General features: G+C 42.0%; 1 long non-coding RNA gene across 1 annotated transcript in view; it reads right to left on the reverse strand.

Moving 5' to 3' along the window:
- Nucleotides 1-3,454: 3,454 nt before the first annotated feature.
- LOC126234512 (uncharacterized) overlaps nt 3,455-27,954 on the reverse strand; it is an 86,490-nt gene continuing 61,990 nt past the window's right edge. Inside the window, exons 2-3 of the long non-coding RNA XR_007544742.1 lie at nt 11,282-11,401; nt 3,455-3,958 (exon numbers count right to left, since the gene is read on the reverse strand). This is a non-coding gene — a long non-coding RNA (uncharacterized LOC126234512). The remainder of the gene's footprint in view (nt 3,959-11,281; nt 11,402-27,954) is intronic.

A 27,954-nucleotide genomic window follows, 5' to 3' on the forward strand; every position in this document is an offset into this window, starting at 1 on the left:
TGGTTCATTCCACCAGAATCCAGAGATACAGTCGGCTAAGAAATATATTCCTCGTGGGTATAGGAGAGAATATATCCTAGGGTGGAATGGAAGATGTGAACACCTGTGTGAACAATATAACAGAAGTGGAGACAGTGACACTGCGGATGAACTTCTTCATAGTCTTTCACAGGTCCGAGAGGGAGGCTTGGTCCTCGCTCCGTAAATTGAGTGGTTCCTTTAATAAATGTGATCAGACGCTTGGTATCTCACTCAGCTAATCATATTGCTAACCATATAGTAAAGACGTCCATATCGCCCAATGATTAACAGCATACCTCCAGGATCAGAAAGGAGCTAACAAATCTAAAAGCTCATTCTGCAAGCGATTCAAAATTCCCTTCGTCATTCAACCGACATGAAACAGAGGTTGCTTTAGCAGAATTTAAAAGCTGCAAGACTTCAGGGTCTGATAACATAAATCCAGAATTATTATTCCATCTTGGGGAAAATGCCAAATACTGGTTTAATTGCTTCTTCCCTGTTATTTTGTAGACAGGAACACTTCCGAAGGAACCGAAAAATACAAAAATTGTTGCAATCTTAAAACCTAACAAACCACCCGATCTCCCCCGAAGCTTTCGGCCGATTTCTCTGTTAGGTTTAATTAGGCCTCACAGAAGCTACAACGATCATGTATTAGCTCTCACAACTTTCATAGAGGCCGATTTCCATGAGAAACTAAAAACATCTGTGTCCTTTATTGACTTTACGGCGGCATATATCAGCTGGAGGGAAGGGATGATCTGCAAATTACAGAAAATAATTAAATGCCGAAAAACAGCATGTCTTATTAATAACATCATAAGCAATCGATATTTGCTGGTTTGCTTGGGTGAAAAAATAAGCCCAATAAGGAAATTAAATAATGGCCTTCCGCAGGGCTCAGTTCTCGCACCTCTCTTATTCAGGCTTTACATTTCGGAACTTCGAAAAACACCTGCAAGGAAATTCTGCTGCGCAGACGATACCGCTCTCGCTTGTTTATAAAATCAGCTTGGCCAGTCGGAGAGAACACTGACACAGAACTTAGGGGCCCTCAACATATATCAAAAAAATGGAGACTGTAGCCTAGTACCAGTAAGAGCGAGGTAAGTGCGTTTCGCCTCAACAACAAACAAGCTAATACGGAGCTCAAGCTGCAGCTTGATGGCCATATTCTCCATCACAACAAATACCCCATGTATCTTGGCATCACACTTGACCACACTACACCTTTTAAAAAACGTCAGGAAAACACATTAACCAGGATAAAAACTCGTAGCAACATCATTCAGTGGCTTTGCGGGACAGCCAGTGGGGACTTTCCGTACATCTTCTCTTGCAATGGTTTTTTCGGTCGCAGAGTATTGTGCTTCAGTGTGGTGTAATAGTTGTTATACCAGCTCACCGCTGCGCAGCTCAGCAACAGGACGCACGTGATTACTGGTACAATCAGAGCAACTCCTGTCTACTAGCTTCCCCTGCTAAGCAATATATAACCACCACAGGCTCGTAGAACTGAGACGTTGCTTAGGATCACAATGTAAAAGAGAATAAGGAACTACCCTTTCATCTCGTCTACGTGTCTTACGAAGAAAAAGGCTTCGTTCAAGACACCCGCCACCTCTGTACGCTGACCAGCTAGCTAACACCAAAGTAAGAGATCTCTGGAACAAGAAGTGTCAACACATCGGAGTTTACCAAGAGCAGAAGTGGTTCGAGAAATATAACTATGGGTGTCGAACTTGACAGAAAAATGTGGGTGAAATTAAACAGAATCCGCACTGGGTGTGGTTGGTGTTCTGACTCACTCTGTAACTGGAGTACTGTGGAATCGCTGACTTGTGACGGTTGAGCATTGATACAATCTATCAGACACATAACAGAGGAGTGCGTCCTACGATGCTTTAAGAGCGCACAGAATGATTTTATGAATGCTAGTGTCACAGCAATGGAATGGATTAGAAACCTAAATGATAATATTTAGTCGTTTTGCTTTTGTTTCATGCAGTTGCTTTTATTATATATTATAAATATACTGTATGTGTGGGACATACGAATGATGATGATGACCGCCTCCTAATTTTTTAGCCTATTATTCCTCCTGAAACACATCATACACACTAAATACCTTCTATGGTCCGTTTCTTGTTTATCATAAATTCTTATCACTGTGTCATGTTACCTTTTAATGCACAGATTAAGCTCATGTCTTAAATTGTTACGAATACGTCGAAGACTCCTTGACTAACGGTAATCTATATTTGACAGGGTACTGGGTGAGATGGGACAAATAAAGAATTAGTGACGTAGAAAAACGCTACCACAGCGGGCTGTTACATGGGGGTATTATCTTACACGATCTTCCTCGGTCATGGCCTTGCGGTTCTAGGCGCTACAGTCTGGAACCGAGAGACCGCTACGGTCGCAGGTTCGAATCCTGCCTCGGCATGGATGTGTGTGATGTCCTTAGGTTAGTTAGGTTTAATTAGTTCTAAGTTCTAGGCGACTGATGACCTCAGAAGTTAAGTCGCATAGTGCTCAGAGCCATTTGAACCATTTTCTCGGTCACAGTGCTAGGTGAGGCGCCGTTATCGTTGAGCAGCATGCGACGTGCGGAAAACCAGAATGTCTTCTCATACTCTAGCCCAGCCAAATATAGGCAGTCCTAAACGATATCCGCATGCCTGATGCAAGAGACTTAAGTCTTATTTGCGCGGTGACAATGTGTTGCGAAATTCGTTTTGAGAAATAAGCGTTGCGAAACTAGTTTTGTGAGTGTAAGGCGGCAGACCATTGCAGCCGTTGTCAACGAAAGTAAAATCTTCCGGGTTATTAGTCGGCGTCGTTTTCCGTCTCTTCCACAAACTTGACGTTTCGGTCCTTCTGGTGGGATCCTCTACAGGTGTCTGTGGCTGAACACTGGTATGAAGCACAAAACGGAAATGATGTGGCTTGCTCACCCAGCAGACATTACATAGCTTCGTAAACTGTTGTTTTCACAATTAAATCAGCAATCATTTCAGTTTCGGCAGTCTGTAGATGCCGAAACGCCATTATTGTCTCTGAAATGAAGGTTTTAGTACGTAAGTTTGATATAGTGGATTGACCCTTTCTGCTTGAAAATGGTATTAGGTAACAGAAATAAAAAATGTACAAATCCGCTACTGCAAGGAGAAGAGACACCGGCTGGGGTGCTAGGAAGCTTTGTCGAAATAAATTATTGTGTTAAGATACGTGAATCTGTTTAGCCATCGAAGAATGGTACAGAACAATGTATGTATCTTATTAAAACAACTCAAGATTTAATAACAAAAGAAGATACTATTACGTGGTAACATCATTTACAAAAACGAAATTAAAGATAGTATTTTTTTTTTCTTTCTGATAGGACTCAACTCAAAATGTAACATTGGAAAATTTCTTCCACGTGTTTTCTATGCCATGTACGTTTTAATAAAATACAACAACGATAGAAATTGACATACAGATATAACACAAAGCGTTTACAGTTCTTACTAAACAGTGTCATGATAAACCGATAACCAACGTAAACGTATCTGAATGCCTGCTATCTATATACATATTTAGCACGATAGTGTTTGTAGCCAATAGCTTCTTTTCTCCGACTTTCAGACTTGAAACTTTCTCATTTCGCTGATATGACTTTCTGTACATCCGCCATTGCCTCCGTATTGTAGTCTCTGAGTAGACCCCGAATATTGTGCAGCTGTGCTCATAGGAAGCTGGCTTGTTCGCCAGGATGGTTTAATATTGTCCTCAGGGCATCTATTGCATTTTTCAAATGCAACAATTCCTTATCCCTCGCAGACTGCTTAGAATTTCAACTTGTGCTTGTTGTGGCCGACAGCGGTAATGTTGTATCCTCCGATCCTTGCGAGTTTGTTTCTTGAGAAGTATGAATGTCTTCGGCATCCTGAAAGGAAGAGAATACGGCTGTTACACATTAAACGGAAGCATAATTGATGTGAGTTCAATATGATTAATATGGACCACAGTTTACGGATACGTAAGCCACTTTTTATCATGTGTACATCAAACTTAAAAGGAGAGAATAATGAAGAACGGAAGTGAGTCTAACTTTCCATGCTTCGGTGCAGATGATGTGAACGGCATTATATTAAAATATTTGCCAAGAAATGCTTCACAGTTACACACCTACAATGAAACGTTCAGCATTGTCTTGTCTGTTGCACCACACGATTACTACTGTTACACATATGTTGACACGGATGAAGCTGAAAGAGTTTTTATTCTTGAATTTTTGCAAGTATAATTCTAAAATCGAGTGTAGGGTCCGAAATTCACGCCCTGTCAGAGGACGTGGTTTTACTTAGCTAAGTTTCATTTCCTATAAGGCCGTATCGGGTGACATTTTTCTTAGAGCACAATCCGCCGAGATAAAGTTAGTTCAGCTACGCACTATTAAGAGGAAGTGGTGTTTTGCGAATTGTATTCGGAATTGAGTTTTCTCAATGTAGTATGTATGAAAGGCCAATACAATAGCCGCCAAACTTGTCAAAGTTACAGATGCAGTTCATAACGGAGGGAAGTATCTCCTCGACAGGATGCAAGGCAGCTCATGTCCAGGGCAACGGAGGGAAGGGGGGGGGGAGGCGACCCCTCCCCATATCTGTCGGGGAAAGGAAAAAATATAGTGTAGTCAGGTGTTTTTCTTTCAAGAAAATTATTTAAAAGTCAGTATTGCGCACGTTTTTAACGGAGTATGAACTGGAAATTTTTTTATGGATACTTACAAGTCGTTATTCGTCTTCCATCATCATCATCATTTAAGACTGATTGTGCCTTTCAGCGTTCAGTCTGGAGCATAGCCCCCCTTATTAAATTCCTCCATGATCCCCTATTCAGTGCTAACATTGGTGCCTCTTCTGATGTTAAACCTATTACTTCAAAATCATTCTTAACCGAATCCAGGTACCTTCTCCTTGGTCTGCCCCGACTCCTCCTACCCTCTACTGCTGAACCCATGAGTCTCTTGGGTAACATTGCTTCTCCCATGCGTGTAACATGACCCCACCATCTAAGCCTGTTCGCCCTGACTGCTACATCTATAGAGTTCATTCCCAGTTTTTCTTTGATTTCCTCATTGTGGACACCCTCCTGCCATTGTTCCCATCTACTAGTACCTGCAATCATCCTAGCTACTTTCATATCCGTAACCTCAACCTTGTTGATAAGGTAACCTGAATCCACCCAGCTTTCGCTCCCATACAACAAAGTTGGTCGAAAGATTGAACGGTGCACAGATAGCTTAGTCTTGGTACTGACTTCCTTCTTGCAGAAGAGAGTAGATCGTAGCTGAGCGCTCACTGCATTAGCCTTGCTACACCTCGCTTCCAGTTCTTTCACTATGTTGCCATCCTGTGAGAATATGCATCCTAAGTACTTGAAACCGTCCACCTGTTCTAACTTTGTTCCTCCTATTTGGCACTCAATCCGTTTATATTTCTTTCCCACTGACATTACTTTCGTTTTGGAGATGCTAATCTTCATAGCACAGTCCTTACATTTCTGATCTAGCTCTGAAATATTACTCTGCAAACTTTCAATCGAATCTGCCATCACAACTAAGTCATCCGCATATGCAAGACTGCTTATTTTGTGTTCACATATCTTAATCTCACCCAGCCAGTCTATTGTTTTCAACATATGATCCATAAATAATATGAACAACAGTGGAGACAGGTTGCAGCCTTGTCTTACCCCTGAAACTACTCTGAACCATGAACTCAGTTTACCGTCAACTCTAACTGCTGCCTGACTATCCATGTAAAGACCTTTAATTGCTTGCAAAAGTTTGCCTCCTATTCCATAATCTCGTAGAACAGACAATAACTTCCTCCTAGGAACCCGGTCATATGCCTTTTCTAGATCTATAAAGCATAGATACAATTCCCTGTTCCACTCATAACACTTCTCTATTATTTGTCTTAAGCTAAAGATCTGGTCCTGACAACCTCTAAGAGGCCTAAACCCACACTGATTTTCACCCAATTGCTCCTCAACGAATACTCGCACTTTCCTTTCAACAATACCTGAGAAGATTTTACCCACAACGCTGATTAAAGAGATACCTCTGTAGTTGTTACAATCTTTTCTGTTTCCATGTTTAAAGATTGGTGTGATTACTGCTTTTGTCCAGTCTGATGGAACCTGTCCCGACTCCCAGGCCATTTCAATTATCCTGTGTAGCCATTTAAGACCTGACATTCCACTGTATTTTATGAGTTCCGACTTAATTTCATCCACCCCAGCTGCTTTATTGCACTGCAATCTATTGACCATTTTCTCCACTTCCTCAAACATGATCCTATTTCCATCATCATTCCTATCCCATTCTACCTCGAAATCTGAAACATTACTGATCGTATTTTCACCTACATTGAGCAACTCTTCAAAATATTCCCTCCATCTGCCCAAGGCATCCACAGGATTCACCAGCAGTTTTCCTGACCTGTCCAAAATACTTGTCATTTCCTTCTTACCTCCCTTTCGAAGACTGCTAATTACACTCCAGAATGGTTTTCCAGCAGCTTGACCCAATGTCTCCAACCTGTTTCCAAAGTCTTCCCAAGATTTCTTCTTGGATGCTGCAATTATCTGTTTGGCTTTGTTTCTTTCTTCAACATAACTTTCTCTGTCTACCTGAGTTCTAGTATGTAGCCATTTTTTATACGCCTTCTTTTTCCTTTTACAGGCTGCCTTGACTGTGTCATTCCACCAAGCTGTTTGCTTCCTCCTACTTTTACACACTACTGTTCCAAGACATTCTTTAGCCACTTCTAGTACTGTATCCCTGTACCTTGTCCATTCCTTTTCCAATGACTGTAATTGACTACATTCAACTAACTGGTACCTTTCTGAGATCGCTGTTATGTACTTGTGCCTGATTTCCTTATCCTGAAGTTTCTCCACTCTTATCCTCCTACATATGGACCTGACCTCCTGCACTTTCGGCCTCACAATCCCAATTTCACTACAGATTAAATAATGATCAGTGTCATCAAAGAATCCCCTGAATACACGTGTGTCCCTCACAGCCTTCCTGAATTCCTGATCTGTTATTATATAGTCAATGACAGATCTGGTTCCCCTGCTTTCCCAAGTATACCGGTGAATGTTCTTATGTTTAAAAAAGGAGTTTGTGATTACTAAGCCCATACTGGCACAGAAATCCAAGAGTTGCTTCCCGTTCCTGTTGGCCTCCATATCCTCTCCAAATTTACCCATAACCTTTTCATACCCTTCGGTTCGATTTCCAATCCTGGCGTTAAAATCACCCATGAGCAGAACACTGTCCTTGTCCTTTACTCTAACAACTACATCACTGAGTGCCTCATAAAAACTATCCATCTTATCTTGATCAGTCCCTTCACAATGCGAATATACTGACACAATCCTAATTTTCTTGCTAGACACTGTCAAATCTATCCACATCAGTCGTTCGTTTACATACCTTATTGCAACTACGCTGGGTTCCATTTCTTTCCTGATGTAAAGCCCTACACCCCATTGTGCTATTCCTGCTTTGACTCCTGACAAGTAGACCTTGTATTCTCCCACTTCCTCTTCTTTCTCACCCCTTATCCGAATGTCACTAACAGCTAAAACGTCCAGCCCCATCTTACTTGCAGCCTCTGCCAGCTCTACCTTCTTCCCAGAGTAGCCCCCATTGATATTAATAGCTCCCCATCTCATTACCATTTGTTTGCCAAGTCGTATCTTAGGAGTCCCTGGTTTGTCAGTTAGAGGTGGGACTCCGTCACCTCCAAAGGTCCGAGGCATTTTGCTCTGATTGTTGCCAGCATCATATTTAAAGTACCAGGGAAGCAGGTTGCTAGCCTTACTTGCCCCGAGTCCCATTGGGTTTTACCCCTAACGGCTGAGGGACTAACCGGTGGATGGTCTAGCCTCCCCCTCCTCTCCCTCTACAAACTACCATAAGCGGTCCCTTGACAGCATGTAAAGGCTCGATCTGAAAAAGATGGAAATCGACCGCGTCCTTTCACGGTAACCATATCGGTATTCTCATTACGCTCTTCAGGGAAACGACGGAAAACCTAAATCCGTAAGGTCGATCAGGGTCATGAACCGGTGCCCTCTCGCGTACGAACCCCGCCGTCTTACCTCTGCGCCCTCTCGCTCGTACTTGGTTCGTGGAGAAGCTGTAATCCAGGTGAGAAGCTTTAAGAAAATCTACTACTTGGCAGAGACAACTAAATGAAACAAGTCGCATTAAGAGTGGTTTGCAAACTATTTGCTTCAGTACACGTACTTACACTGTTTCCAGTTACTGGTAATAATTTTTCATGTTCGTTCTGGTGTATAATGTTTAACCATTTAGGCAGTATCAGAATGTAAATTTAAGTGATGTGTAAGGTAAGGACAAAACAGACAGCAATTATATTTCCGTGAAAGCGCTCCAGTAGGCTCTTGCCGTTGAGAGTCTTGGACTAGGACATCTGTCGTCTACGGAGAGTCTCCGACGGAGATGTGGTGTCCATTGGTCGCTAGACATATTATCCGCCCGTAGTGAAACTGCCTCGATCAGTCATCCGCGAATGTGGCAAATGAATACGCTGGTTCACAAGATCTACACGAAGGGGACGTTATAGTCGTAGCCATTGTACTCTAGCTTTCCAAATGACCAATCAGAATTGCAGACTTTTAACAATTCATTTAAAACTCCAACATATCTACTTATATGATCTGCACGAGGCTCTAGCAGGGCTATTCTTAAACGTATCTTTAGATGTCTCTCTATTTTCAGTGGATTTTGATTATGAACATGGCAATTTTAGATTTTGTTGTTCTTAATCATAATTCTGTGAGTGGAGTTCTCATTCATTTATCCACGAACGCTATAATGATGACATATGATGCGGCTCATTCGATTATAAAAAAAACTCGCACTGAGCGTCTCATATGCATTGTAGTCAGGATATTGGGCCTGACATATATCAAGGAAATTTTGGCCTATTTGCTTCACAAAGAAGCTGCTTTACGTTCCAGATGTATCTGTATCATAGGACCAAGCGAATTGGGGCAGTGATAAGGCACTGGATTCGCATACAGAAAGACGCCGCCTCAGATCATCGTCCGATCATTCAGATTTAAGTTTTCCATGTTTTGCCTAAAATGACCGTATGATTACTTTGCGGAGGAGGACATTGAACTAGTGGTCTATCTCTAATGACCTCGTAATCGGTGGTTAGTTAAACCCTAACCTTCCTTCTGTCGTTCTACCGTTGTGTCATTAAAAACCTTTAGCATTTGGACTACAATTTAAAAACGTAAGACATTGTTACAACCTCAAATAAAAGAATATTGAATACAGGTTCAGATAGCCACACTTGCGTATATTTTGCTTTTGCAACGATTTTCATTAAATGTAACATGTCTTCGTTCTACCCAAAGTAAGGTTCGGTAGTTTTGGTACAGTACATAAATGACGTGGTAAATGGTAGGTAGCATTAGCTCGCCCGGCTAGGCGCGAGGTCTAGCGCGCTGCTTTCCGAGTGGGAAGGCGTGCCGGTCCCCGGCACGAATCCTCCCGGCGGATTAGTGTCGAGGGCCGGTGTGCCGGCCAGCCTGTGGATGGTTTTTAAGGCGGTTTTCCATCTGCCTCGGCAAATGCTGGCTGGTTCCCTTTATTCTGCCTCAGTTACACTATGTCGACGATTCCTGCGGAAACACTGTCTCCACGCACGCGTATACCATCATCACTCTACCACGCTAACATTTGTGGTTACACTCGTTTGGTATGAGAAGATACTGGGGCTGGAGAGGGGTCGGGAGGGGGGGGGGGCGATCCACTGGGGGTCGAACTGCACAATAACCCTGGGTTCGGTATGGGGTGCGGTGGGGTGGGTGGACTGCTGTGGCCTGTTGTGGGGTTATGAACCACTGAGGGCTACGGCGGGACGAAGCTTCTCTGTCGTTTCTAGGTCCCCGCTATAATGCACAATACAGTCAATACAATTGGTAGCATTGATAGGGAAATAAACATTGACAAATGTGTGGGAGAGAAACTGGGAACCGACTACTTCTCCTTATTATTTTTTTCCCTTTGTTTTGTACGTAATGTTTATTCAAAATACAAATTGCATTTTATAAGTAATAAAAATTAATTGATCGCGTAATGTTTGTGCTTTTATGTAACCAATCAAATTACTTTTGATGCAAATACAGTTTACATACACAAACATAAAAAATCTATGTTATTATTGTTGTTATTTTGTATTCAATAGAACCTTCAGCATGATCGAAGACAAGAGTTTCCTGTTATTATTGCAAGTGAGAAACTTGTTTCTGAATAGGAGAAACATGGTTTACAATCTCAACGAACTATTGAAGTTAAGTTTGATATGATTTTTTTCTTTTTCTTTGAGCAAGTTGCGTTTTCTAGCACTATATGATAAATCCGTGTTTTTTTTTTTATTTTTACTAAAACATCCCTCTGTTTCAAGTTGCAAATCAACAATTTTCGAATAAACCTGAATTAACATTGACAGTTTCAAATTTTCTATAAGCACTTTCACTTTTAAGAAACAGACGGGTGGAAAACTATGTAGAACAAAAGGATTCCGTAGGTTACATCGTCCCTTATACATACTAAGTCCGCTCCGAGACGGTCCACCGCTCCTGGTTTCTAGGGGAATCTACTAAGACAATGATCGCGTACGCCAACAAAACGACCCAGATGAAGTAGTGCCCACTAGGTATGCAACTCACCCAACGTACAGCTAACGTGGTTACAGTCTTAACCAACCAAGGATACCAGGGAAACTACCGCAGTCTGCGTTTGCTTTTGACAGTTTATGAATGCCTACGGTACTTTTACAACTCTAGTAACTTGTAATTGATGGCTTCTAAACATCTTCATTCCTACTGCCATACATTTTAGGTCGTTTGAGTATGTATTTCGTGTCGAATGCAGTTTCATCAGTAACTGTGACATCGCCACTCCTTAACTGTTCGTATCACGAAAATCTCTTACGTAGCGAACTGTTAAGGAGAGTAAAAAATACTCTGTTTCCCGCTGCATGTCGCATTTACTAAAACGACGCATCCCACGCACAACACAATTCTATGTTGCATTCAGCGCTTTAAAAAAATTCAGCGTCCAGACTAACTGCTGTACAATACATCCTTTCTGAAAGAAAGTTTGATAAAGTAACAGTCTGCTTTGGCAGTTACTAGCTTTGCAAGTACTGACCTGGGATGAGTGTCACAGGCTGATCAGCATCCACATGTAGCTGCGTTCCAACTTCGCGACACTCCAATCACTGGCTGAACTGTTGAATTTTACATCTTCTTCAAGCCCTTCATTTTACGCCTGAAACACATAATATAATGCCCATTAAAATGAACATTAAAATATGTCACAGAAGAAAATAAAAAAAATTGGAAAAATGGAAGTCTAACTGCTACAGAGAAATCCAGAGACTGTTTTACAAATAAATATTCTAAAATATTTTCATATATGCCTCTCCTAAATGATATTACATAATTAGAAAATATGTAAGTCGTTGTGCTTTCTGTTAGTATTTTGCCAACCGTGTACTCCCAAGCTTTGGTTTTGAAACATTGTTAGTGGATGCATGAAAAATCCAAGAGAAAACACTCTTAAATAAACGGTTTCGGTCTAGCTAGTCTTTGGTAAAACAGTCACCTACTTCCACTGTTGAATTGAGAGCTATTTTCAGCATTAAGCCAAGAAATGGCTTTACTTTTTGTGATAACATCTTTGAAAGAGTGTCACATTGGAAATATTTTTAGTGGAATCATTTCCTGTAATTTTGCTAAGGCGTACTCATTTATTGTTGCTGTAATTTCACGAACAATGTAGTCCGTATGAAAAAGAAATAAATACTGCGAAGAAGTCTTTCCATTCTCAATAGTAAGCCATCATCGTTACTCGCGTTCTGCTTGCTTTCTACATACGAGCGGAAAATCAATATGTCGGGCGAGATCCGACATTTGCATTGAAAGGGTTAGTGATTATCTTCAATTTCAGTGTTGCTACACTCTATAAGAAGCACGGACATGATTCGCTTGGACAGATTTCACCATTATTCGTATCCCTCGTTGGGGGTAAATATCACTCGCTCTTGATCAGTGAATAAATGTTCTGCATATTTGACATGAAAAGACCTTAAATTAGTTAATACGACATCTGGAAAAGCAAAGAAATGTGAGAAAATGTTGTATACCCTTCGCTGTTGTTATCATTTACATAGCTCATCCTCGATGAAGATCAGTATCGGTTCCGGAGAAATGTAGCAGTATGCGAGGCAAAACTGACCACGTAACTTAAGTTTAAGAACGGAAAACCTACGTTTATAGCATTTGTAGATTTAGAGAAAGCTTTCGACTCGAATAAGCTCTTTGAAATTCCGAAGGTACCAGGGATAAAACAATCTTCACAGAAAACATACGCTTACTGCAGTTACCAGAGTCAGAGGACATGAAAGAAGCGCACTAGCTGGGAACAAAATGAGACAAGGTTGTAACCTATCCCCGTGTTGTTATTCTTGTTTCTCAGGCGTGTTAGTTGATCGAAAAGTCCACGTGTGTACTGTCGGCTCATGGAATCCAGAAGACATTATATTTCACCGATCAGGTGAGTTCTCAGTGGAGCTGTCACTATTTATTCTGTGAAGGAAACCAAGGAGAAATTTTGAAAGGGGAATTAAAGTTCAGGGTGAGAAAATAGAAAACTTTGAGGTTTGCCTATGACATCGTAATTGTGTTCGAGACGGCAAACAGCCTGGAATAGAAGATGAACATAATGGATAGTGTATTGCAAAGAGGTTGTAAAATGAACATTAAAAAAATTAAAAGAATAATGGAAAGTAGTCGAATCAAATCAAGAGATGATCGTGGAATTAGGTTAGAAAATGAGACAAAAAATGTAGTAGATAAATTGGGCAGCAAAAAAACTGACGATAGCCGTAGTACATAGAATACAAAGAGTAGCATGGCAGTAGCAAGAAAAGTATTTCTGAAAAAGAGAGAATTCTTGACACTGAATATGAATCTACAGAGTGTTCAGTGAAGTTGTCCCTGATTTAGAAATTAAATATCTCGAAAATTAAGATGGACAGATGAGTGCAACAACAAGTTTGTTGATTGTGAACGCTGTTAGAATTTTATACAGATGTTATTCAGAAATTTAGGAATAATTCGAAAAGCTGCCGAAAGATGGCGTTGTGCGATGTGCAGCTCGTACAGTATCAGCGCGCATAAGTAAACTTTTCCTCTGCAAAAAATGGTTCAAATGGCTCTGAGCACTATGGGACTCAACTTCTGAGGACATTAGTCCCCTAGAACTTAGAATTAGTTAAACCTAACTAACCTAAGGACATCACACACATCCATGCCCGAGGCAGGATTCGAACCTGCGACCGTAGCGGTCTCGCGGTTCCAGACTGCAGCGCCTAGAACCGCACGGCCACTTCGGCCGGCTTTCCTCTGCATGCAGTCTTTGTAATCATATTACAATCTTTTCAAATTGTCCACCACTCACAGTACGGAGGTGGTCCAAACGAACAATGAAATTTGCCATCACATCCTGTAGCGTCTCAGCGGAAAAGATTCAGAAACTATACTTGTCGAATCAAGTTCGTCCAGCATGATAAGATGGTTCCGGTAGACACTAGCTTTCAACGTGCTTCCTAAGAGTAGTCACAGGGAGTCAGATTGGGCGAACTGTGATGTGGTCTGGTGCCATTATGCATAAACCACTCAGTGCCTGGTCGACCCTCCAACGCTAACTATGTGGTGATAAAGTGGTGGAACAGTGCTTCATCTGCGAACCAGATACGGCCAACATCAAATCCATCATTATCAATCATTGTGAGAATCTGCTTCGCAAAGTCAACCCTCTGTCACACAGGTCGTAGGAATGACGTGGTGACTTCAGATTTTAAATGGAAACATGTGTGGGCTCTGTCTAAGCACTTTCTGCGTGCTGAAACGCTTCAAACCAGTCTCTGCTGCCGTTCTTCGCAAGGATTTCCTTGGATTTTGCTGAATAATTACAGAAACGATGGCGACATTTTCAGTAGTAGCTAGAGTTTGCCTGCGGCCAACATTCTCCGCTAGGTTATCAGCCACCGTTGCCTGTCTTTCGAATTTGGCTAGAAGTATGCGAATGGTTTTCGATCATTAAAACCTGTTTGAAAATTTTCCCTTGTTGAAGTAGGACTGTGTTCTAACCTCTAGTATTCGAGTACCAGGAAACGCGTTTCTCAATGGAACAGATGATTTCCTCCTGTTCCTCCGGTATGCTAACCTTTTGCGTTTCAGCGATGGAACTGATCGCTCTGAGCTAGGGCACACTATTTATAGGTGCTATATATTACGAATACAGCGCCATTTGTTAGGAGCTTTTCGAACTATTTCGAAACTTCTGTCTGAAATTCTTGCTGATTTCAGAATAAATATACCGTTTGTTACATTCCTGTGTCGATCTTAGTTTTGGAGATATTTAATGTTGGAATCAGGAACTTCTTCACTCGTCACGCTGTAAATGTTAGGAAGTATTTTCTGAGTGCGCTTGTCTGCAATGTAACATTGAACGGAAATGAAATATGGACGTCAAACAGCACAGACAAGAAGAAATTTCGAGGGGCGTTGAATAACTAACGCAACACATTTTTTCTGAAAGCGGGTTGGTTTCTTTCAGGATCCAAATACACCAAACCATTCAGCACTCTTCTTCCTACAAAGGCCCAAAGGTCCTACTTTTCCATATAATCTCCATTCAATGAAACGACCTTGCTCCAGCTTAGTAGGATGGGCTGAATGCCCGCACTGTACCGGTCACGTAAAAAAAAAAAAAAAAAAAAAAAAAAGTTCAAATGAGTGAATTCTTAAGGAACCAAACTCCTGTGGTCTTCGGTCCCTAGACTTACACAGTACTTAAACTAACTTTGACTTATGCTAAGTACAACACACACACCCATGCCCGAGGGAGGACTCGAACCTCCGGCGGGAGGGGCCGCGCAATCCGTAACGCGGCGCCTCAAACGGCGTGGCCACTCCGCGCGACGGACACGTCAAAGCCAAAGTCTTGTTGTATCAATAACCTACCCAACATGCTCATACTGCTTCTCGCGGAGTGCATCTCTCATTGGGCCAAACAAATGTCATAAGGTGCGAGATACTGGGTGTAGGGTGGATGAGGGAGAACAGTCCAATGACGTTTTGTCATGGAGAAGGAGAAGGAGAAGATCGTTTGTAATTTTATGGCGAAGGACACACAGAAGTCGTTTCTTCAGTTTCCCGGGTTCGATTCCCGGCGGGGTTAGGGATTTTCACCTGCTTCGATATGACTGGGTGTTTGTGTTGTCCTCATCATTTCATCAACATTCACGAATGTGGTGAATTTGGACGGAGCAAAGGTTGGGAGTTTGTACAGGCGCTGATAACCGCGCAGTTGAGCGCCCCAAAACCCAAACATCACCATCATCATCAGTTTTCTGATGGTAACACAATACATTTTCGATTTGATCATTGCACTATGAGAGAGGACATGAAACAGAATAACTCCCTCAAAGTCGCAGAATATTGTCGTCATGACTTTAGCAGATGAGAATGTGATCTTGAAAATTTTCTTAGAAGGAGAGGTGGTGTAGTACCACTCCATGGATTGTAATTATGTTTCCGTTTCGAAGTGATGAAACCATGTTTCATCGCCTGTGACGATGTTCGACAAAAAATTGTCACTGTCAACCTCGTAACGCGCAAGCAATTCCTTGCAGATGATCCTTCGGTGCTCTTTATAGTCTTCTGTTAGGCAGCGAGGAACCGAACGGGCACACAGGTTTTAGTAGCCCCAACTGGTGTACCAGTGTGTCAGCAGTACTAACAGTGACGTCCAGTTGACCAGCGAGGTGTTTGATTGTGATCCGTCGATCATCTCGATCGAGAGTGTCCACACATTGGAATATTACACAGCTGTGTGCGATCGGCACGCGGGGATCGTACAGGTTTTCGCGATCTTGTTGCAATGAGGACAGACGCCTCGCTACTCACTGTGCTTCTGTTCACTGTCAGATATCTGGCTTTCTGCCAAAAGAAATTTGATGACAGCTCTCAGCTTGACACAGACCTCCGTTACAGGCTCCATTTTGAAGGTTACGTACAGCGCCTCCATCTATCTTAACTTCATGAAACTATAGGGTTGAAGCGGGAATATTCCAGGATGTCAGATTTCGCATGTTTTCAATCCTAATTGGCTGAGGAAAAAAAAAGAAAAAAGTTTGGATTGCTTACTGAACGCCCCTCGTATTTATTATTAGTTCCACTATACCTCCTTTAAACTGCACAGAGGCTCTCATTAAACTGTGGGCTAGCACCTGTGGAAGAAAGGAGACACAGCAGATAAATGGCAGCGCCTATGATGTGGAGTACTTTGGTAGCAGCCGTGGCTGACTGGCCGTCCGCGCAGGCTCTGCTCGTGTGATGGACTGGTCTGCCTATCTACCGCTGCCACTGTCGCCGGCCGGGAGAAGTCTGCAGTCTCTTGCTACGACAGTTGCCGTCCGCTGACATCTGTACACACGGCCACAGGGGCGGACGTGTGCCTTGACACATGGGACTCTTCCAATGATTCATATCTGAGACGTACACGTGGCTGCCGTACCTTTAATGCCGTACTTCAGTGATGTTTTGAGGTTTGTAAGCAAAATTCCTATACACATGCAAATTTGAGAATTTTAACATTTTAAATACACAAGCCATTGGCTTACGATCCTTAGATTTATTTTCTCTTCCTTTTGTTTCAGTGCGAGAACACAATTGTTCGGTCTTGGCACAAATTCTAAGAACGTAATCCGATTCAAATAAAAAGAAATGCGCCCAAGAACAATGTACAACAACAAAAGGCACTGTACATCGGAGAGCCCCGAGAATGCAAACTAGAGAAGCATTTGTGCTAAGGCATTTTGAGCCAGTTTAAATATAGTAAGTGCCCGCATGTGGCTGTTGGTTTAATGTAAAACGTGTTTAGCCAACTTCCGCAACTTCTCAAGTGAGGCCACAACATAAAGGCGCATACGAAAGGATACGAAACAAAACGGCAAAAAATAGAAAGTTCGAGAAATCAAAACTTTAATGTACATATGTGAAAGTGCATTACTTACCATACCCCACGTACGTTTATTCCATAAAATGGCTCTGAGCACTATGGGACTTAACTTCTGAGGTCATCAGTCCACTAGAACTTAGAACTACTTAAACCTAACTAACCAAAGGACATCACACACATCCAGGTCCGAAGCAGGATTCGAACCTGCTACCGTAGCGGTCGCACGGTTCCAGACTGTAGCGCCTAGAACCGCTCGGTCACCCCGGCCGGCTGTTTATTCCATACTTAGCAATATTATATTCGGGATTTATCTTGACACAAATGTAGACATTGCTTGTCAAACCGAAGACTTTCAGTGAGTTTCAGAAGTTTTATGTTGAACGACTTAGTATATTTTGGTTGCATCATGGTCCACAGGCGTCAAAAATTGTATATGTGATCAAATTTTACCACACCGTCTGACACTGGGGAGATTAGATTGGATTAGATTAGGTTAGTACTTGTTCCATAGATCATGAATACAACACTTCGTAATGATGTGGAACGTGTCAGTGTATAGTTTCGGTTCTGAAGCCATTTTAAATTGTGGGCTTGTAAAAGGTATTAGTATATATAGTTAAAATATAAAACGGCTACATGTTCTACTGCCAAAGAAGCTACAAAAGAACACCTACGTAAGTGCAACACATTAGAATTGCCGTGCTTGGTTGAGAGTCCAAGAAATCCCCAAATCACACAAGTAATAGTGTATTCGCAGAGAGTCGACTTAACATGCAACAAAAGGGAACTCACTTACGATTAAGAACCACATAATATAAAACGTCATCTTACCACATTCCCGGACTTTTCAATTAACGGCATGACACCAAGTGCTTCTTGTAAAGTAGTTGTCATGTCCCCACTGCATATCTAATCATCTCCTCATACAATACTTGAAATTGCTGTCTCACTCTAGTTTAATACTTTCATCAAATTTGATCCATTCTTCTAAAAGGGAAAAGCCTCTCACACAAGAAATGAATTGACTGTGCCCGTCTGCCTTGACACCATCAGAACCGTCCTCCAAAACATGTATCCTTTCGAACGACCCACAGTCTTCATCAGGTGATACTAACTGCTCTTCCCGTATTCGTCTCAGTACAATTGGCACATATTCCATCATCATTTCCATTTCACTTTCTTCCTCCTGCATACTCTTGTCTGATCCCCTTGCACCTTACCATCGCAATCCTACTACAACGAAACTACATCATAAGCATGCCCTGAACCTGTCCTATTACACATTCCGTTATCGTAACCTTCTACTTCTGTCCCATGTGCCATTTTTGATAGCATTCCAAAAATCTATCAACTACCCATAGCTGATTGAGTCTCTACACACCATTCTTCACTGATATACAGAAGCTAAACAAACATCCAAGCCAAACGGAACACGTTGGAAATAATCATCGTCACATCTATATCAACTGCTTTTAATAATTTCATCTCTATGTTTGCCATCTTTTCGTGCCTGTTTAACTAAACTGTATTTTTAGAAAATTCTGTGGCTGAGGAGCAGTTTTCATTTTGTTGCCTTTTGGAAGAGTAATCTACGAGGGCTTGCTGAAACGTAATGCCTTCGAATTTTTTGTGTGAAAACTCTTGAAGGTTTTTAAACGAAACAAACATTATTAACATTCTACATCTTTATTTTTCAAGTTTACACATTTATTTCTCAACATTCACATCCTAGCGACAACCACATTTATTCCAAAGAAAAGAATTTGTTATGTGTGAGTGTTTTATTTATGAACTGTCTTTTACTCTTTGAGATAAACGGGATTGAATATTTCTGTCACCCTAGCTACATTTTTTCTTTAATAAGTTCTGGATATGTGATGACATATTACGTGACTGTGTGTCATAGGTACGGAGGTTCACCGGAATAAAATGGGCAGGGGATGATCAAAAAGTTTCCGTTTGAGGGTACTGCTGCAGCGTATATGCAACATATCACGACTCCAATACGGGTATATACCGCCATGTAAGTATAAGATTAGTGTGGCATTCGTGTCTTTGCAATGTGCGCGCGGAAAATGCGAAAACTTGAACTATGGCGACGTCATTCAAACGGTTCAAATGGCTCTGAGCACTATGGAACTAACATCTGAGGTCATCAGTCCCCTAGAACTTAGAACTACTTAAACCTAACTAACCTAACGACATCACACACATCCATGCCCGAGGCAGGATTCGAAGCTGCGGCCGTAGCAGTCTCGCGGTTCCGGACTGAAGCGACTAGAACCGCTCGTCCACCGCGGCCGGCGACGAGGTTATTACCAAATGCATCCAAACAGGGCTAGCGTACCGTTATTCTTTTCTTGCTGCAAAAGGACACACACCGGTAGACATCTATCAGAGAATGAAGAATATGTATGCATATTTCCACCGTTGTAGAATCGTGCGTGAAGTTCAGTGCTGGTCACGCTCAACACAAGACACTGTCGATCTGGGAGGGCAGCCTCATCCAATGGTTATTAGTTTCAAGTAACCTGGCGTCCCCATCACTGGGGAAAGATACTGCGGAAGACTGGAGAACTCATGACGTGCAGCTAACACGAAACTTCTGGGAAAACTGGGACACAGGGTGTTGCTGCGTCATGATGACGCACGTATCCACAGAACAAATGCCATAACGCAGAAGTTACGCTACCTCAAGTGGGGGACACTTGAGCACCCGCCCTATAGTCCTGATCTCTCCCCATGCGGTTATCACGCCTTCGGTACCTTAAAAAAAGGCCTTGAAGGTTCGATTATTCTTATCCGACAATGATGTGCAGAAGGCAATAAAGGACTTCTTCACACAGCAGGACGTGGTGTTCTACCATACGGGTGTCTTCAACCTGGTGCCACGGTGGGATGATTGCCTCAGCGCTCACGGAGATTTTGCCTGATTGACATTTCGATTCTGGACTCTACGGACTTCGAACGAATCTTTTCGATCACACCTTGTAAACAAACCGAATCACTAAAGCGTTATGTTACGATGCACTGTTTTTACTAAAAGTGTTTTTCTGGTCTGAAATTTCAATTCAGTAAACGTGCTATATCACTATTATTGTTTTTCAAAGGAAGAGGACGATGAAAACAATAATGTTTGGATCGTGAACATTTATAAAAATCCTCACGATTCTTCAGAGCTCTATTACCTGATAACTTTTCGGATGTAAATTTCATTACTATTCGGATTCGAAAATGAGAATCGAGGTCATTGCCCTATCCTGCGTTAGCAGTCTTGTTTACAAAAGCGCATTTAATCAATAGAACGAAAGGCGTGAGACAGTACTTTTCATTCCGAAGGTAAAAATGTAAAAATGGGAAGGAAGATTCCTGTTTAATTTGCTGTTGACGACAGTATCATTAGCGACAGGAAACAATGGGAAGGAAGCTGGACGTGAACTTGTGAAAGCAACCACAACAACACTTGTCTGTAGTGATTGAAGCAACTCACGAAATTTATGTGAGCATCGCGGAAAGGAGGTTTGAGCCCTGCTACGTCAGACGACAGCTTTAGTGCCTTAAAGACCACATCTCATCTCTCAACATGAAAGATGGATGAAGCTAACTAGAACGAAACTTCGCTTGAATTTTGTGCACCATCTATAATAGGAAAGTACGGTAAATTTTGCTCCTAGCCTCGAGGCACGTGATGGATGACATGTTGCCGAAAAAGCGCCACAAACTGCTATTAAAGCTAGTAGTTAATTTTTGGAGTAGTTTGGGCAGTACACATGCGAAACTCTAATATTTTGAGGTATGTAAATAAAAGTACTGCAGTCTTCAAACTGTTACATAGCGCGTTCATTAGCATTTTACAAATTCCGTATCTAGTTTTACGTTGGTACTTTACATGCAAGTTACCAAATAACGGCGTTCTGAGATTCTATACACACGCCTGAAAGTAAGGTAAAGTATGTGTCAAGTGCCAGTAGAAAAACCAGATATGAGACTAATGTAAAGGCAGTTAATGATTTGGAGTCTACTGTATTGATCGTATTTATTGCCGAAAGCACTTGGCTGTCAACGGTTACAACATTTGGATGACTGCTAGCTAGAAGATGATCGAACGACAGAAGCTAGCTCCGAAATAAAATATTACTCTAAAAAAAGCTGTCGCTGATGATTTGCTGCATGAAAATATTCGGCAAGTATATCATTTTTGGGGAATGTCGCGTGGCAGGAACATTTATGTAAAAAACCAGAGATGTCGTTAACCCGGAGGACTGTTTGAAACACACAGTAGTTTAGCAGAGGCAGTCCTTTCGGAGATCGTATGCCGTCGCCATCCTCCGAACTTTCAACTGAGTTACACATCTAGTTGTGCGGGATCTACATTTTAACGTTGGTTTCAGGCAGGTACAGCTTGGCATTAACCACAAATACAAATCATTAAGAGAGAGGAAAGAAGCAGTAACTCAAATTAAAGCCTGGACTTTTGATTCTGATGACCGACAATACACTCAAAAATTTTTTAAAGCTTTTTAACAAAACAAACGTTATTGACGGTCTACACCTTTATTTTTCATGTCTACGTATTTATTTCTCAACACAATGACCCTGGTGACGAACATATTTCTCACAACGAGACATCATTTTGTTGATACTCTCACTGTAGAATATTTGACTTTGTTGACGGGGCCACAACGCCACCTCTGCTTACACCGTTTCATCAGTTTTGGAAACAAATGAAAATGGGTAAGGGCCAAGTCGGGACTGTAAGGAGGATGACCGACAACAGTGAACCCAAGGCGTCGGATTGTCGCAGATTTCGCAGCGCTCGTGTGTGGCCTGGCCTTGTCGTGTTGAAGGAGACGGTGCTCCGTATGTGGAAGAACTCTTCGAATTCGAAGCTCGATTGCAGCACGCTTTTCTCAAACACCGACATAGTTAGGTTACACACCGCCGTGTTACACGCTACAATCCGGAGTCCTCTAGTGGCAGAAGACTGTGAATGTGTAGAATGACAATAACGTTTGTTTTGAAACTTCCTGGCAGATTAAAACTGTGTGCTGGACCGAGACTCGAACTCGGGACCTTTGCCTTTCGCGGGCAAGTGCTCTACCAACTGAGCTACCCAAGCACGACTCACGCCCCGTCCTCACAGCTTTACTTCTGCCAGTACCACGTCTCCTACCTTCCAAACTTTACAGAAGCTCTCCTGCGAACCTCTCAGAACTAGCACTACTGAAAGAAAGGATATTGCGGAGTCATGGCTTAGCCACAGCCTGGGGGATGTTTCCAGAATGAGATTTTCACTCAGCAGCGGAGTGTGCGCTGCTATGAAACTTCCTGGCAGGGTCCCGAGTTCGAGTCTCGGTCCGGCACACAGTTTTAATCTGCCGGGAAGTTTCATATCAGTGCACACTCCGCTGCAGAGTGAAAATCTCATTCTGGAAACGTTTGTTTTATTTAAAAAGTTTCAAGGGTTTCTGCATAAAAAAGTCGGAGGCATTACTTTTCAGCACGGCCTAGTACAACATATAATGGTTTGGTAGCTTTTCTTATTGAAACCTACAGTCACAATATTTGTGTACAATAGCGCCTGAAAATATATGGAGAGATATAATCAAACATTGAAAGCACAGAGAGTTCACAGCTAACGACCTAGAGTTGAACGCCCTAACTCAAACGAATCAAACAGTTCCAAAACACGAAGATTGTAACGAGAAGATTCAATCTTTCACCCCGTGTAGCTATTTGAGATATGCGTTCATCACCTTAACAGAGGCTATCAGAAATGCCCAGTAGATAGTTCGTGAAGCGCAGCCTATTCCTAGACGCTGGCGGAACGCGCAAGGCTGGTGGCTGCGCGCAGCGGGCGCGTATTTTGGACCTTATTGTGACGGCCACGCCAGCTATCTCGCTGGGTAAATATGACAGCCAGATAAGGCCGTTCCTGAACACACACCTCTGTGTGTTTACGCACATACACCTTTGATCCCCACACAGAGGAGGCCCAAGTAATATACCACCGCGTCCCGGCGCCGCCGCGCTGCCCATGTTACGGGAAACGCCTGCAGACTCTTTGCGCGTTAGCTTGCAGTCTGGAGTCGGGCGCACAACACCCTCAATCTCTAAAGTTGTACCCTTTTTATAAGTTCGTAGGCTGCGATGGCATCTAAATAATATAATGTTATTTTTCAGCTTCTGAAAGAGTACTTCATGACGAAGTAGTTCACTGGTGAACGACCGGACGTCTCATTCCAACGGGCACAATTTTTCGGCAAGAGACTACGTTGCTATCATCACTTACACTAACGATGGCAACGTGGTCCCTTGCCGAAAAATTGTGCCCGTTGGACATTGACATCGGACCATTCACCCGTGAACTACTCGCCATGAATTAAAATAATGTTGAGTATTCATTATTAAACCCTAGAACAACTACAATACCAAAGTTTGGACCGTGTATGCAGCAGCATTCTTCATGGATGGTTGTCCTAGTGTTTTGTAACAAAGTGGCCTTGCACCCAAAACGATTTTATTCAAATTCCTCCACTTTTATTTGTGTAACTATTTCTTGGAATAAATACAGACTACTCGGCACGCTTTAAAATTAATACCTCACGTACAGCTTGTTTGCTCTGACATGGCCATTAAACGTCCCTAAAACGACGGATCGAACGAAAAAATATGTTCTAGATTAAAAGTTAATATTAGTAAAGGGGTCATATGTCTGTGCTACAACTCGCCATCACCTAACCACCCCTCCTGGAGGACGGGGTCAACTTCGTATTTTCAAATGGAATCTCCCCCCTCCCCCAGATTTATTGCATATTCAGATTCTACAACCAAAAAATACATGTTGTTTACTCAGAACATTGTTTCCCATTCGTGGCAGATGGTGTTGTAATCGAAAAATATTCAGTGTTAACTGTTTTTGCGATTAAGAATAGGCGCATTTGGTCCTACATTTCATTTATGACGTAAATGTAAACTTTCGTGTTCTAAAGGTTGACATTCATTTTCGAAATTTACTTTAGAGTTGCAAATGTGATTGTATGTTGTTGTTGTTGTTGTGGTCTTCAGTCCTAAGACTGGTTTGATGCAGCTCTCCATGCTACTCTATCATGTGCAAGCTTCTTCATCTCCCAGTACTTACTGCAACCTACATCATTCTGAATCTGCTTAGTGTATTCATCTCTTGGTCTCCCTCTACGATTTTTACCCTCCACGCTGCCCTCCAATGCTAAATTTGCGAACCATTGATGCCTCAAAACATGTCCTACCAACCGGTCCCTTCTTTTTGTCAAGTTGTGCCACAAACTCCTCTTCTCCCCAATTCTATTCAATACCTCCTCATTAGTTATGTGATCTACCCATCTAATCTTCAGCATTCTTCTGTAGCACCACATTTCGAAAGCTTCTATTCTCTTCTTGTCCAAACTATTTATCGTCCATGTTTAACTTCCATACATGGCTACACTCCATACAAATACTTTGAGAAACGACTTCCTGACACTTAAATCTATACTCGATGTAAACAAATTTCTTTTCTTCAGAAACGCTTTCCTTCCCATTGCCAGTCTACATTTTATATCCTCTCTACTTCGACCATCATCAGTTATTTTACTCCCTAAATAGCAAAACTCCTTTACTACTTTAAGTGTCTCATTTCCTAATCTAATCCCCTCAGCATCACCCGATTTAATTTGACTACATTCCATTATCCTCGTTTTGCTTTTGTTGATGTTCATCTTATATCCTCCTTTCAAGACGCTATCCATTCCATTCAACTGCTCTTCCAAGTCCTTTGCTGTCTCTGACAGAATTACAATGTCATCGGCGAACCTCAAAGTTTTTATTTCTTGTCCATGAATTTTAATACCTACTCCGAATTTTTCTGTTTCCTTTACTGCTTGCTCAATATACAGATTGAATAACATCGGGGAGAGGCTACAACCCTGTCTCACTCCCTTCCCAACCACTGCTTCCCTTTCATGCCCTCCACTCTTATAACTGCTATCTGATTTCTGTACAAATTGTAAATAGCCTTTCGCTCCCTGTATTTTCCCCCTTCCACCTTCAGAATTTGAAAGAGAGTATTCCAGTTAACATTGTCAAAAGCTTTCTGTAAGTCTACAAATGCTAGTAACGTAGGTTTGCCTTTTCTTAATCTTTCTTCTAAGATAAGTCGTAAGGTTAGTATTGCCTCATGTGTTCCAATATTTCTACGGAATCCAAACTGATCTTCCCCGAGGTCGGCTTCTACCAATTTTTCCATTCGTCTGTAAAGAATTCGCGTTAGTATTTTGCAGCCGTGACTTATTAAACTGATAGTTCAGTAATTTTCACATCTGTCAACACCTTCTTTCTTTGGGATTGGAATTATTATATTCTTCTTGAAGTCTGAGGGTATTTCGCCTGTCTCATACATCTTGCTCACCAGATGGTAGAGTTTTGTCATGACTGGCTCTCCCAAGGCTGTCAGTAGTTGTAATTGAATGTTGTCTACTCCCGGGGCCTTGTTTCGACTCAGGTCTTTCAGTGCTCTGTCAAACTCTTCACGCAGTATCTTATCTCCCATTTCGTCTTCATCTACATCCTCTTCCATTTCCATTGTCCTCAAGTACATCGCCCCTGTATAAACCCTCTATATACTCCTTCCACCTTTCTGCCTTCCCTTCTTTGCTTAGAACTGGGTTTCCATCTGAGCTCTTGATATTCATACAAGTGCTTCTCTTCTTTCCAAAGGTCTCTTTAATTTTCCTGTAGGCAGTATCTATCTTACCCCTAGTGAGATAAGCCTCTACATCCTTACATTTGTCTTCTAGCCATCCCTGCTTAGCCATTTTGCACTTCCTGTCGATCTCATTGTTGATACGTTTGTATTCCTTTTTGCCTGCTTCATTTACTGCATTTTTATATTTTCTCCTTTCATCAATTAAATTCAATATTTCTTCTGTTACCCAAGGATTTCTACTAGCCCTCGTCTTTTTACCTACTTGATCCTCTGCTGCCTTCACTACTTCATCCCTCAGAGCTACCCATTCTTCTTCTACTGTATTTCTTTCCCCCATTCCTGTCAATTGTTCCCTTATGCTCTCCCTGAAACTCTCTACAACCTCTGGTTTAGTCAGTTTATCCAGGTCCCATCTACTTAAATTAGCACGTTTTTGTAGTTTCTTCAGTTTTAATCTACAGTTCATAACCAATAGATTGTGGTCAGAGTCCACATCTGCCCCTGGAAATGTCTTACAATTTAAGACCTGGTTCCTAAAACTCTGTCTTACCATTATATAATCTATCTGATACCTTTTAGTATCTCCAGGATTCTTCCATGTATACAACCTTCTTTTATGATTCTTGAACCAAGTGTTAGCTATGATTAAGTTATGCTCTGTGCAAAATTCTACAAGGCGGCTTCCTCTTTCATTTCTTCCCCCCAATCCATATTCACCTACTATGTTTCCTTATCTCCCTTTTCCTACTGACGAATTCCAGTCACCCATGACTATTAAATTTTCGTCTCCATTCACTACCTGAATAATTTCTTTTATCTCATCATACATTTCATCTATTTCTTCGTAATCTGCAGAGCTAGTTGGCATACAAACTTGTACTACTGTAGTAGGCGTGGGCTTTGTGTCTATCTTGGCCACAATAATGCGTTCACTATGCTGTTTGTAGTAGCTTACCTGCACTCCTATTTTTTTTATTCATTATTTAACCTACTGCTGCAGTACCCCTATTTGATTTTGTATTTATAACCCTGTATACACCTGACCAAAAGTCTTGTTCATCCTGCCACCGAACTTCACTAATTCCCACTATATCTAACTTTAACCTATCCATTTCCCTTTTTAAATTTTCTAACCTACCTGTCCGATTAAGGGATCTGACATTCCACGCTCCGATCCGTAGAACGCCAGTTTTCTTTCTCCTGATAACGACGTCCTCTTGAGTAGTCCCCGCCCGGAGATCCGAATGGGGGACTATTTTACCTCCGGAATATTTTACCCAAGAGGACGTCATCATCATTTAATAATACAGTAAAGCTGCATGCCCTCGGGAAAAATTACGGCTGTAGTTTCCCCTTGCTTTCAGCCGTTCGCAGTACCAGCACAGCAAGGCCGTTTTGGTTAATGTTACAAGGCCAGATCAGTCAATCATCCAGACTGTTGTCCCTGCAACTACTGAAAAGGCTGCTGCCCCTCTTCAGGAACCACACGTTTGTCTGGCCTTTCAACAGATACCCCTCCGTTGTGGTTGCACCTACGGTACGGCCATCTGTATCGCCGAGGCACGCAAGCCTTCCCACCAACGGCAAGGTCCATGGTTCACGGGGGGTGTGATTGTATAGTACAAGTGATTGTATAGTACAAGTAATATGGCTAGGCATTGACAATTCCGACAAGTAATCTACTTATATGGTAATGCAGTTTTCTGTTCCCCACGTGGTTCGTTGTGGTGAATCCCAAACTATTGGAATTCCTGAATTCGGTGAACGCCCTCGAAGCTCGTCGTCAGGGTGACTGATTTCGGTGTGTGTTTCCATCCGACCGTACTAACTGTCAAGCTGGACACTACGCGGCTGCCAGTGGAATACATACCACAACCATTATACTAAGGTGAAATGCCCATAAAAGTGACAGTGACAGGCGCACTTAACCGTGGATAATTTCCGAAATCAGGCAACCTAATGCTGAGAGGCCGATATCAAACATCCCGATGAGAACAGAAAACTGTTACATACATGCCGTCGCTCCTGGATCACGCTAAACGTAGTTTCTAACCACACAGTGAAACGGCTA

The sequence above is a fragment of the Schistocerca nitens genome, chromosome 2, assembly GCF_023898315.1.
Source record: "Schistocerca nitens isolate TAMUIC-IGC-003100 chromosome 2, iqSchNite1.1, whole genome shotgun sequence".
Classification (NCBI taxonomy): Eukaryota; Metazoa; Arthropoda; class Insecta; order Orthoptera; family Acrididae; genus Schistocerca; species Schistocerca nitens.